Consider the following 12,362-nt stretch of genomic DNA (forward strand, 5'->3'; position numbering starts at 1 on the left):
CTCCCCACCACAACTCTTAACTCACCTCCCATCACTTCCCCCAGTCACTGTTTCCTGAGCCCGCCTATGTGCTTCAGTTACACCAAGCATAAGCCTTCCCAAGACATTTGCACTTCATGTGCTTCCCCCCACCCCACACCCCGCTGCAGACAGCCCTGTGACTGGCTCCCTACTTAAAGTCTCTGCTCCAATTTTACCTTATTAACAAGGCCTTAAATAAAATAGCACACATCCTGCCATCACTCTCTGTTTTATTCCCTTGCTTATCTACACCCTTTACTACCCCCTGACAGATTACATTTTTTTGGTTTATGTCCTGTCCTCTCCCATTAGAATGTGAGCTCCATAAGGACAGATTTTTGTCAGTTCTTTTGGCTACTATATCCCCATTGCCTGGGTCAGTGGTTGGCACACAAGAGATGTTCAATAAATATATGATGGACAAAGAAATAAATGGAGTGATGTGGAAGAAGAAATTATGAGTGAGCAGGAGGCTGAGGCAGCGCCAAGAAACACAGTGTAGAGGGAGAGAAGTGGTAGGAACCTGCAGTCACAGGGAGGAGGGGCGTGACCCTCAGAGAGTAGCCGAGTTACTAACAAGGAGAAAGAGGGCAGATGCTATTCCTACTTCTCCTGCAGCCCAGTGGTTACAGACTCATGAGCACAGAACTCCTCAAATAACTCCCACCATTACCTGGGATGACTCTCTATTCCTTATACCCAAAGCACCTATCATAGTCCCCAATGGGGACATTACGAGTGTACCCTCCTACCACTGGGAAATCATCCGTCTACCATCCTGTGTAGTTCTTGTGGGACTATCAGTCAGAGTGCTGTGTCAATCAGAGAAACCATCAGCTCCTGACCATAGATGTGGGCCTGAGACCCACATCTGGCCAATGGGGACCTCGTGTTCCCTCCAAAGCTCATAGACCTCAAATTAGGAACAATCGGAATCTTCTCAGAAGGCTTGTTATTGGGTACAGGAAGAGAGAGGGTCTCCTCTTCTTTTTGTCCATGAACTGCAATCATGAGGGCTCTGGGCCCCTAAGGACTCACCCTCCCCATGTGAAGAGTGCAATCATACTGGAGTCAGGCAGGGACATGCAGAGAAAAGGAGAGAAAGAGCTTTGGTAGTATCATTCGAACCTCTGGAGCCAGCTAGGCCTGAAGCAAGACCACTTTTGGACTTCCAGGGTCAATTTGTTCTTCTTTTCACTCAAACCAATGTGTTGAATGTCTGTCAATTGTTCAATATGTTCTTCTTTTCACTCAAACAAATGTGTCGAATGTCTGTCAATTGTAACCAAAAAGTTTCTGACTTAAACCGTTCTGGTGGACATAAATGCCCTGTTAAGGACTTTGCATTTTTTTTCTGTAGGCATGACAGCCACAGAAAGTTTTAGAGCGAGAAAGAGTGGTGTAGTAGATCTGCATTTTTTTGGAGAAGCTCTCTGTCCATGATGTGAGGAGGGGGTACAAGGAGAGACAGTAGGTCTGGGGAGACCTGTTTGAGCCCACTATAGGGATCCAGGCAAGAGATGATGGTGTCCATACTGTGGAGTAGCTCAGGAAGGACAATGACATGGAGGCATGACAAGATTATATTCTTAAGTGAAAAAGAAAAGTGCAGAACAGTGGAAACATTCTATAAGAAAGAGAGGAAATAAGAATTCTATCCCAGTTGCTTATATTTACATAAACATTGGAAAGATAAACAATAATCTAATGAGAATGGTCGCCTCTGAGCAGGGAACAGTGTGGATGGAGACGAGGTAAGAGTGAGATTTCTATGAGTATATTTTTAATGTAATTTTGAATTTATTGAAAAATAAAATTTAAATTTAAAAAAAAAAGAGGGAGAGACAACCAGGTCCTTGACACATATAAGCATAATTATTTAACGAATACAACAAATTTTGCTTTTTTGTTGTTGTATGGCTGAGAGAAAGGCCATTGGATTTGGTGAATAGGGGAATATCTGCTGACCTGAAAGCTTTCTGAAAGTGGAGGGAGGGCCAGTGGGAGTTGGCGGAGAGGGGCGACTACAACCTGAGGAAATAGGAGGCAGAGTGTAAATAATTATTTTGAGAGGTTTGGAAGAGAGGGCAACATGAGAAGGGCCAGAAGATGATGTGGTCAGTGAGCTCAAGGGGAGATTCTTTCTCGCTAAGTGCTGTGGACAAACCTGCTGGCTGAGGCAAGGGTGGGAGGCAGAGGGGTTGAAGAGAGGCTGTTCAGAGATGGACACTAGGGGCTTATGGAAGGAGGCCTGAAATGATAAGGTGAAGGCATAGGGGTGAGGGGTGGGGAGGAACCAGAGAATTCTGCTGGAGAGAAGGTCATGAGGGAATGAGGACTGCTAGGGTTGCTCAGAGAGATTTCAGGAGACATGACTGCTGTCTGCTGAGGAGGGTGTGACAGGGCTGAGTCCAGCCTTGAGGAGGATAGTTTGGGAAAATATTTTCTTGGGGATTCAAAAGGAAGTCTATGAGAGCAGGAGCATGTTGCCAGGCAGCAGCAGAAAGAGCACACATGGGTGGAACATCCTTGGCTCCTCTTGCCCTGGCTGGATCCATCTCTCAGAACATGGCATCTTACCCCCCAAGATGACACTGCTCTCCTCTCTCCCACCTCATCCACAGCTCTCTCCTCTATATGACCACCCTACTTGATGAACCCCAGCAGAATCTTGGGCCCATTCTCATGGTCTGATCTTTGTGGCTGTCCATCCCCAAGTGCCCAGGTATGGCCTCAGCTGCCTTGTAGGAGAGGCCTATAGAACTCCTAGCCCTGATATGCAACCTGGAGGCAGAACAGAACACATATAGGTATGGAGGCATCACCAAGCCAATAGCAGAAGGAACCCAGAAGTTGGACTACAAGGTTACTGTATAACCTTCAAAAAGCACCCCCTCCCCTCTCTCTCTCTGTACATCAGTTTCCTCCTGTGTAAAAACCAGATGGCCTCTAGGACTCCTTCCCACTTTGATATTCTAGGCTTCTGTAGTTGTATTCTGTGGGTACTCAGGCAATCTCTGTGGCCAGGAGAAGTTCAAGAAAGTTCTCTGGAAGTGGGGTGGGTACATTCAGATGGGGAAAGGGATAGGGGCATTTTAAGCTAGAGAAGGAAGAGGCATGGTTTTATTTATTTATTGTCATCTCTCCCACCTGGGAGTTATGGAGTTAGTACTGCCTTTTCTTTCTTCCCAGTGTCTGCCCAGAGATTTCTAGAGGTAGGGGCTGCAAGCATTGATAAAGGAGAATGGTGGGGACCACTGAGGGTGCAGGGTGGGGGACTAGGGAAGGGAGACAAAGGAAGCAGCTATTTGGGGCCAACTACATTTCCTGCCTCCCCTGACACCCCCACCTGCCCAAACCATCCCAATATCCTAATTAGCCAGTCCCTTAGGCCCCTGTTAGCCAGGCCGGCTGAGCGCCCAACTCCCTAGAGACCAACCCCCTTACCCCCCGGATTAATCAGTCCTTCGCTCTTCAAGCGCATGAGTGCACGTGCACGCGCACGCACGCGCGCGCACACACACACACACACACACACACACACACACACACTGCCTTATTCTTTCCCTGAGTTCCGGGCCCCATTCCAGTCTTCAGAGAGTTAATGTAGAGTGGTGCTGAATTCCCCAATGAAGACACCCCCATTTGAGATGATTGAAGAGTTAAGGAGAGGCCAAAGTTTGGTGAGTCATTTCCAATTTTGGGTTTTCTCTCAAACTTGTGGGCTCAAGGATATGTAGCAAGGGATGAAGCCAAGACTGGGGGCGCTGTATGTCCCCTTAAGCCCTTGGGTTGGTGCCTCTCAGGACTGCAGCTATGGTCAGTATTCACCCCAACCCAAACCCATCCCCCCTTCATCTCAGGCCCCCCATTCATCTCCCAACCCCCCTACCCCCCGACACCCGCACTGTCAGCCCAAACACATGATAAATTGCCCTGTCAACAGAATTCATTCAGGGACCAATTAATTCCACAGAAATGAACCAGGAGCCATCAGTTGCTGAAAAACTCAGAGTGCAGGGAGCGGAAGGAGGGGGTGCAGGCGGGGAGTGGGCGGCAGAGGAGGGGACAGGGAGGCTGGGGAAGTTAGTCTGACAGAAATTGGTCATTTAATGCTTAAGTGCACGCTAGACAGCCCTGTCATCGCCCGCAGCCCCCGCACGGGATTAATTATCTGAGGAGGTGAGGGCAGCCCAGCCCAGCCAAGCCGTCTGTCACCAAGCAAGGCTAGAGTCACCCAGGACTTGGGCCACCCTGAGTCCACTTCCAAGTCTCCAGGCCTCCTGTTCCCTCAGCTCCTGGGTTCCCCCAGATCCCAATCTTAGACCCAACTTCATATCTTTGACCCTCAGCCATATTTAGTCATGGCCTTGCCATTATCTACCCCAACCAGGAAGCCTTCTTTGACCCCTTGACTGGATTAGGCCCCATAACTTACTATACTTCTCCATCATTACCCTCAACCATCTTGGGTAACTTTTTGTATGGAGCCCAAAACATATTGTCTCACCCATGGATCCTAATCTGAGGTAATGGCATTATCTCCCACTCAAACGTTCAAGCCAGAATCCCATCAGTTTTTCTTGATTCCTCCCTCTCCCTCATCCCTCTCAATGGATCAGAATCTAAGCCCTGTCAGTTCAACCTCCTGTAAACATATCAAGTCTGGACCACTTGCTTCTAGCTTTCCCCTATTACTCAAGGCTGGGCCCCCAGCAGCACTGCCTGCTCTCTTGATTTAGATTCTGGCTTGCAATTAAAGTTATCTTTAAAACTGCAAATAATATCCTGCTGTGCCTCCCCCAACCCCTCTCCTATACACAAATTCCAGTGTAACACTCCTTGGTGGACTACCGTGGGCCTTCAGGTGATTCAGTCCAAACTTTTAACTTGACTGGGAAGGCACAAAACCCCAGTCTCTGCCACCAGCCCAGCCTCACCTCTGGCATGCTTGCCCTGCTCTCTTTGCTCCAGCCCGCTGACCTTCCCTTCTGGCCTTTGCACAGCTGTTCTTCTCTCAACCTGAAAAATACTTTCTACTTTGCAACCCCCACCATTCACTTGACTAACTCCTATTTATCCTCGAAATCTCAGATTAAATGTCACTCTCTCCAGGAAGCCTTCAGTAAACACTTGATGAGCTTTTATAGCTCTCAAACTTCCCCATTTATCAACATGTCACCCTACTTGTGCATTGTCTATCTTTCCACCAAAATGTTAAGTTACACAAGAATAGAATCCATATCTTTATCATTAGAGCCTGGCACTTAATGGATACCAGAAAGTATTTGTTGAAGAAATAAATAAATGAAGAAAGGCTCAACCTTTTCTGGGCTCTGTCTGTGGCCTGACTCTGTAGCCAAGATCTCCTGAGTCAGACCTCTCCTAACAGCCAAGACAGGCTGCTGGGGGTGACTGGAGAGATGAGAAACCCTTAGGAAACACTCAACTTGTGAGCCCATCAAACTGACCCAAACCAGCTATGCTAAGTGGGTTCAGATGAGAAAGAGGCTGCTGAGAGCTGGAGGTTAGAATGATAGAGAGAATGGCTTGGAGGACTTCCTAGAAGAGCAAAGCCCAGGGTCTCAAAGAAATATGCTCTGCACAGATATGTGGGTGGGCTGAAGCATGAGATGATCAGAGGAGGTAGGAGATAAATAGCTGGAAAGAGAACTTTCCAAAACTGATTTTGATATATTTACCAGAAGTTGAACTGACAGGACTTGGACACTGATTGGATGAAAGGGATAAGGGAGAAGGAGGCCAGTTTTGAAGGGCAATGAATGCCAGGCTGGGTTTGCACTTTTTCTTGCCCTTGATGGTGGGCGGGAGGGGTGGGGTGGGGTGGTCATTGACTGCTTCTAAAGATGGCCGATGCAAAGTTTTATTTACAGAGTTAATTCCGGCTGCTAGACAGGGTGGTTTAAGGGTAAAGTTGAAGCAGGGAGATCATTAGAAGACTGGTGCAATTATGAGAAAGGGAGAGAGAGTGAAAATGAGAAAGAGATTGAAATTGACCTGTGGAAGGAGGATGAGGTGAGCTGAGTGGGCTCCATTTACAAGAAGCCCAGAAGGCCTAATGGCAGCCTCACTGAGATGACATATCTGGACTTGGCTGCCAATTGGACCTAAAAGTGAGGTAGAGAGATAGGGTAAAGATGATTGTCTTCAAGGTTTGTGTTCCAAGAGGCCGGGTGGTCAGTGGAGCCATCAGCAGAGATCAGAAGAGAGGCTGACTTGAGAGTAGAAACAAGGAGCATGACTTTGTATACTGAGTACACCTGAGTTTGACATGCCTGAGCATGATATCAGGGGGTGAATTAGCCTTGGGATGTAGAATCGGAAGATATACCTTTCTGCCCCCACTCTCCTATCCTCTAAATTTGCATTTAGTTAGAATAAGCCAATGTAATTTTGTGACAAAGCGATAGTATAATACTGAAATAAAGTGATCCTACAATAATATAATGCAGTAAAGTTGTGTCACCAGGTACAAGTGATAGGATAGGGCTGTAATGATGTAATACAGAAAAAGGATAACCATGTGACAATTTACTAAAATCAACCAGAAAATGATGGCTCAATGCACTAGCTAACAATATGGGGCTGTATTGTAGTAATGAAGTAACCATGTCATCAGTGACACTATAGTGCTGAAATGACTGTAATGAGGCACACAATTCAGCAACGAAAGGATAACCTGACAGTATAATCATATTAACTCAGTAATGATATACTGACATAATGATGCAAAGAATGGTGATGATGTCACACAATAATAAAGCCTCAAGGACAGTGGAAGGGAAGGGGATAGGACTCTTAACCTGAGCCCAGGGCCTTGAGAATGGAGTGAGAGAGCCCTTTCTAAGTTTGAAAAGAAGCTTCCTCAGGATGCAGCAGAGGTCTGGAAGCAGTTTCTAGAGAGATGATACAGCTTGGAACAGGAAAGAGCTGAGCCAAGAAGGAAAGTTGAGAAGGCAAGAAATGATGGTGACTTCGCAGAGCAGGACACAGCTCTATGGGACTGGCCAGAACGAAGGGGTCTCGACTGAGGTAAGAAGGAGGCAGCTCCTGGCTGCTGAGTATTACCTGATAGCATTCAGTGCAGCGTCTGAATGGACCCAAGAAATGTCTGCTCCTTCAGGAGCCAAAAGGGATGGTAAACCACATTTGGTACTTATAAGATTCTTGGAATCATCAAATTGACAAGAATATAAAAGAAAAACCCAAAGCTAATAATAACACAACTGAAAACAACTCAACATTTAGTGTGTGCTAGGCTCTGTGCTCAGAGTTCTTCCTGCATTATCCACAATAACCCTGCTAAGAAAGTTTTATTATTTCTATTGTACAGATAAGGATAATGAGACCTAGACAATTAACATGTTTGCCCAAAGTCACACAGCAAGTAAGGAATAAAGCTGGAATTTAAACCCATTGCTATTTCCCTTTAAAATACATCCATGCCCTTGTTATTGCGGATCTCCTTTAAGAAGTGTGTGTCCCTAGGTAAGAGGCAAACCAGGAAGCAGATTGAGCTTCGACATATATAGGTAACATATTCTTAAACTAAATTTTAGTAAAATACCAATGTTAAGGTGAATAAAAATATGTATAATAGGCAATCATTTGTCTAAAAAAGAAAGAAGAATATGAATACATATACTTATTCGCTTACATTTTACAAAATGGAAAGATAAACCAGAAAGTTTTTTTTTTTCATGTTCATTTATTGAAGAAGAGAGACACAAAATGGAGAGGACAGAGTAGAAGGTAGACATCATTGATTACATCTTATTTTGTAAATTTGACTTTAGAACCATGTACAAATTTTACACAATAACACAATAAAATTAAGTAAATAAATAAACAATCCCCCAAAAGGCAAAAACAAAATGAAAGGAATGAACCTATCTATCTATTGAGTTGGAATCATAACCATATAGGGAGAAACTATTTCAAAATATTTAAAACCTAGTAATTGACTGTATACACATTTCCTAGTGGGACATACACATTTCCTAGTGGGACATACAGTAAAACAGCAAATAAGTAATGATATCGATGTTTCTGGAGTTTTTTGGCATGGGAGAAACAAACAAAGGGAAGATCAATGAAGTAAGTAAATCAATAAGTAAAATCCCTGTAGTCCTGGATTTCAACTGGACACATTAGTAACAACTTATTGCAGTTTTCAAAACCTGTATTTTCTGGTTCTGTCCACTGAAAAGGACAAAAAGCTGATCTACTCAGTAGCAATAAGCACCTCTAGTCCCCAGATTGTGGTCTTTAAATACCACAATAACAATATGGAGTATTGCAGTAAAAGGAACTAGAACTCTTTGGGAGAAGTGGAAGATACCAAATCTGAAACTGGAATGTACAAGGTGATCTGGAAATCTTGTCATAACAGAAAGCAAGGAATCTATTAAAGACTACTAGGGTCATTGCAAAAGGACTTAAGTCCCAGTTAGAGACTCCCACTGACCAACAATGAGAAAATTGAGCATCAGTGAGAATAAGTACAACTGACTGAAACTCATCAAATGTATTTAAATCCGTGAACACATAATTATACTTAAAAGAAATATCTTATTGATCTTCTTTGGAGGATGCTAAGAAACTATCTCATTATTTGGGAAATTGATAAATAAAGAGAAAGAATCAAGCATTTCTTCTGCCTTTCTTATATGAACTATAGTCTAAGAAAACCAAACAGTGGGTGAAGAGAAGTTTCTCTTTATAGAAATCTCACAGCTAATAAATGAAGAAGAAATAGATAGAATTAGAATATCAACATTTTGCAATCCCCAGTGGAATAATAGATCTAGGCAATGATTGTCTATGGCTGTTAACTTCACAAAAAGAGAAAAACAGAACATTATGTGCCTCTTGATGAAAATATAGAACATATACACACACAGAAATAAACAAAAAAAACTCTAAAAATCAAACCTGATTCTGATCAAGCCTCTAGATGTAACTATCATTTTACAGACAATACCATGAACAGAGAAACCACAAGGATGCAATCTGATTTAGGATCTTGCTTGTATACTTTCCCCAGACTGTGAGAAACTGTAGGAAAAATAATTTGAAGAAATTTTAAAGAGCCAGGGGGAATGGGTAGATTAAAGGATACTTAAGAGATATATCAACTAATTGCAATATGTTTGAATTTTGCAAGTAGTTAAATAGAGGAGGAGGACCAGGAAGAGGAAGAAGAGGAAGAGCAGCAGGAGAAGAAGTTACGAGGTAATCAGGGACAAGTAAACACTGTCCTAATTGCACATTATGAAGTTTTTTAGATGTGCTAGTGATATTATGGTCATTTTTAAAAGTCCTTTTATCTTAGAAATTGAAACTGAAATATTTACAGATTAAGTGATATAATGTCTGGGATCTGCTATAAAATAATATGGAGAGTGGAGTGGTTGAGAACTACATCGAACAAAACTGGCTACAAATTGATAATTCTTAAGCTTTATGCAATGACGGTATTGTAACCAATGAGGTTTATCCAAGGCACAATTATTGCTAATTAAATTGATTATTCTTGGAGCTGGGTTCATTATACTATCCTCTATATTTTTATATATGGTTAAAACTTTCAATAATAAAAAATTTAAATTATTGTTATAGTAAAACAAACTAGTTAAATTTTGGGATAACCATCTCCCCCATCTTGACTTCCAGAAAGCTGACAACTGTCTTCAATTCATCAGCTATCTAAGATGGAGATTCTGAAGAAACTGATCAGCTTTAAAGAAAATACCTCCAGATTTTGGCAATCGAGATCTCCCACAAAAAATCTGAATCTCCACCTTATTACTCTTCAGTGATGTCTACTAATCAACAGAGCACAAACCTGCACACAGAGTTTACAAGCAATCTTTTACTGCCTTACTGTTATGTATTAATGGACAAAAAAGGATATTAATAGTTTAAAATAAGCCTCTAACATGAGAGAGAGAGAGACCAGAATTAACTACCACAAGAAAAAGAACTTAAAAGAATCAAAGACAATTCAGGGAAGAGAGAAAACTAAAAACAAAACAAAAATTGTCTATAATTAATAGCCTCAGATAAAAGAAACACACTCATGAAACTAAAAGAGGGTATATTTTTAAAGTACATTCAGACAATAATAATAATAATTTTTCAAACCCCTGGAAATGAATATATTGTATATGTACACGTGTATACATGTGCATATATGTATATGCATGTATGTAATATCAGAAATAAAAATATTCAGTAGATTTTCAAGGTGAAGTTAATATCCAAAAAAAACGTAGAATGAATAGCCACAGAGATGAAACTAGGAAAGAAAAATTTTAAGAAAACTAGATGCTAAATACAGAAAGTATAAACATCTGACTGACAGGAGTCTCAGGAAAAGAGGACTAAGAAAATGGAGGTGAGAAAATTACCAAAAAATAATTCCATAAATTTCTCCAAAATGAAGGATATGAATTTCTAGATTGAAAGGCCCTACCAAATACCCAACACAATGAATTTACAAATTCCTGCACCAAAGCACACTATTATCAAATTATAGAACACCAAAGGATAAAGAGAAGCTTTCAGAATAAGAGAAAGAGGTGAAAGAAGGGTTAAATACATTAGTTTGAAAATAAGAAAGTCAGCAAACTTCTCAACAGTAACAATGGAAACTATCAGATAATGGAACAATACTTTCGAAATTCTTAGGAAAATTATTTCAAGTCTAGAATTCCATACCCAGCTAAAATAGCAATCAAGTCTGAGACTAAAATAGTCTTTTTCATGCTTCCAAAATTTCTTCAAATTCCCATGCATACTTTATTTAAAAATTACTGAAGAATGTTCTCCATCAAAAATGAATGAATGAACCAAGAAAAAGAAATACTTGGGACCGACCCGATATGCAAAAGATCTAACATAGGAGAGGGATGAGGGGAATTCCCAAAATTATGGAAAAGGAAATTTTCATAATGACAGTCATACAACATATCCATAGAACAATCAGTACAGATAGGAAAAGAAACAGGTACAACATGTGTAGTTGTGTAGGTTGTTTTCCAACCAAAGGTGTATGGCTTGCGGGCCATAAATGAGAGCTGAAATTCATCTTGCACTCTGCTTGCCAAGCCACATTCCTGATGAAGGGTTGCATTAAACCTAGAGAAAGAAGACACTCTTAATAACTGGTCTTCCCAAAGAGAGCACTATTTTGTAATTTGTCATCCAGAAAGCTTTTTTCAACAACCTTATCTGTCCCGAGGGAGGTGCCTTTTTTTTTATTTACTCAGAGGGCCATTTGAATTAGTGATGGCCCTGAATGAAAAATTGTAGGTTTAAAAAAGATGCCACCCATAAAAATATGGTAACAATAAATATAAAATATGCTTGACAAAAATTAAATGTTGCATATCTCTGTTGCAAATTTAGATATGAATTAGTAATAAGGAACTAGAAGCTTAGCAAATAAAAAAAAACTGAGGTATTTATTGACTCCAGGAAAGACAAAAATATACAAGGAATAAAATGTGATGAAAGTCACAACATGACTCTGCTATAAAGAAAAATACACATTTATATAGTTAAACACAAAATATTGATTTTACTCCAAATAGTAAGTATATTGAGTGTATATAAGTGTATTGAGAGAATGAACAATGATAAAGTAAATATATTTTGTAATTTGTAAATATAGGTGGTGGTATAAGAGAGCCCAATCTTCATCTCCCATAATAGATAGTCAATAGATAATATCTAAAAAATGAAAAGATAAAAATAGCTATATAAACATATTTCAATAGAAATAGGAAAATAAATATCAGAAGACAGAGCTAAACAATTTAAAAACAGTTTCCTATGAGAAGCTAATAAGGGAAAGCTATAATCTTATATTAGTTTGCTTTTTGAGCTATGCAAATAACTATTTTAATGAAAATTCAAAGATACATTAAAAAATAGACTAGTACAATGGACTTCCATAGTCTAATCACTCAGTTAGCCATTATCAAGATTTTGCTACACTTGCTTCATATAAGCATATTAATTCAATTTTTAATAAAAAATATTTAGAAATACAACAAATTAATAATATGGTTACCTCTGAGACACATGGCTGATGCAGAAAATGAGAGAGAGTGGGGAAAGGGAGAACTTCTTTTTCTTTTAAACAGTTTTATTTTTATTTTTATCTTACAAATTTGTACACTATGCACTATTCTAAACACTTTACATTCATTTAACTCTCCTAATAATTCAAAGTGGCTACTAGTATCATACCCATTTGACAGAAGAGAATTGGCTGTCACTTGAAGATTTTCAGTGAGTAGGTGTTCCTTTTT

General features: G+C 40.6%; 1 pseudogene; it reads left to right on the forward strand.

Moving 5' to 3' along the window:
- The first annotated feature begins 9,501 nt into the window (after positions 1–9,501).
- On the forward strand, positions 9,502–9,631 carry LOC111731093 (annotated as a pseudogene).
- Positions 9,632–12,362: the final 2,731 nt, after the last annotated feature.

This window comes from Pteropus vampyrus, unplaced genomic scaffold (genome assembly GCF_000151845.1).
Source record: "Pteropus vampyrus isolate Shadow unplaced genomic scaffold, Pvam_2.0 Scaffold348, whole genome shotgun sequence".
NCBI lineage: Eukaryota > Metazoa > Chordata > Mammalia > Chiroptera > Pteropodidae > Pteropus > Pteropus vampyrus.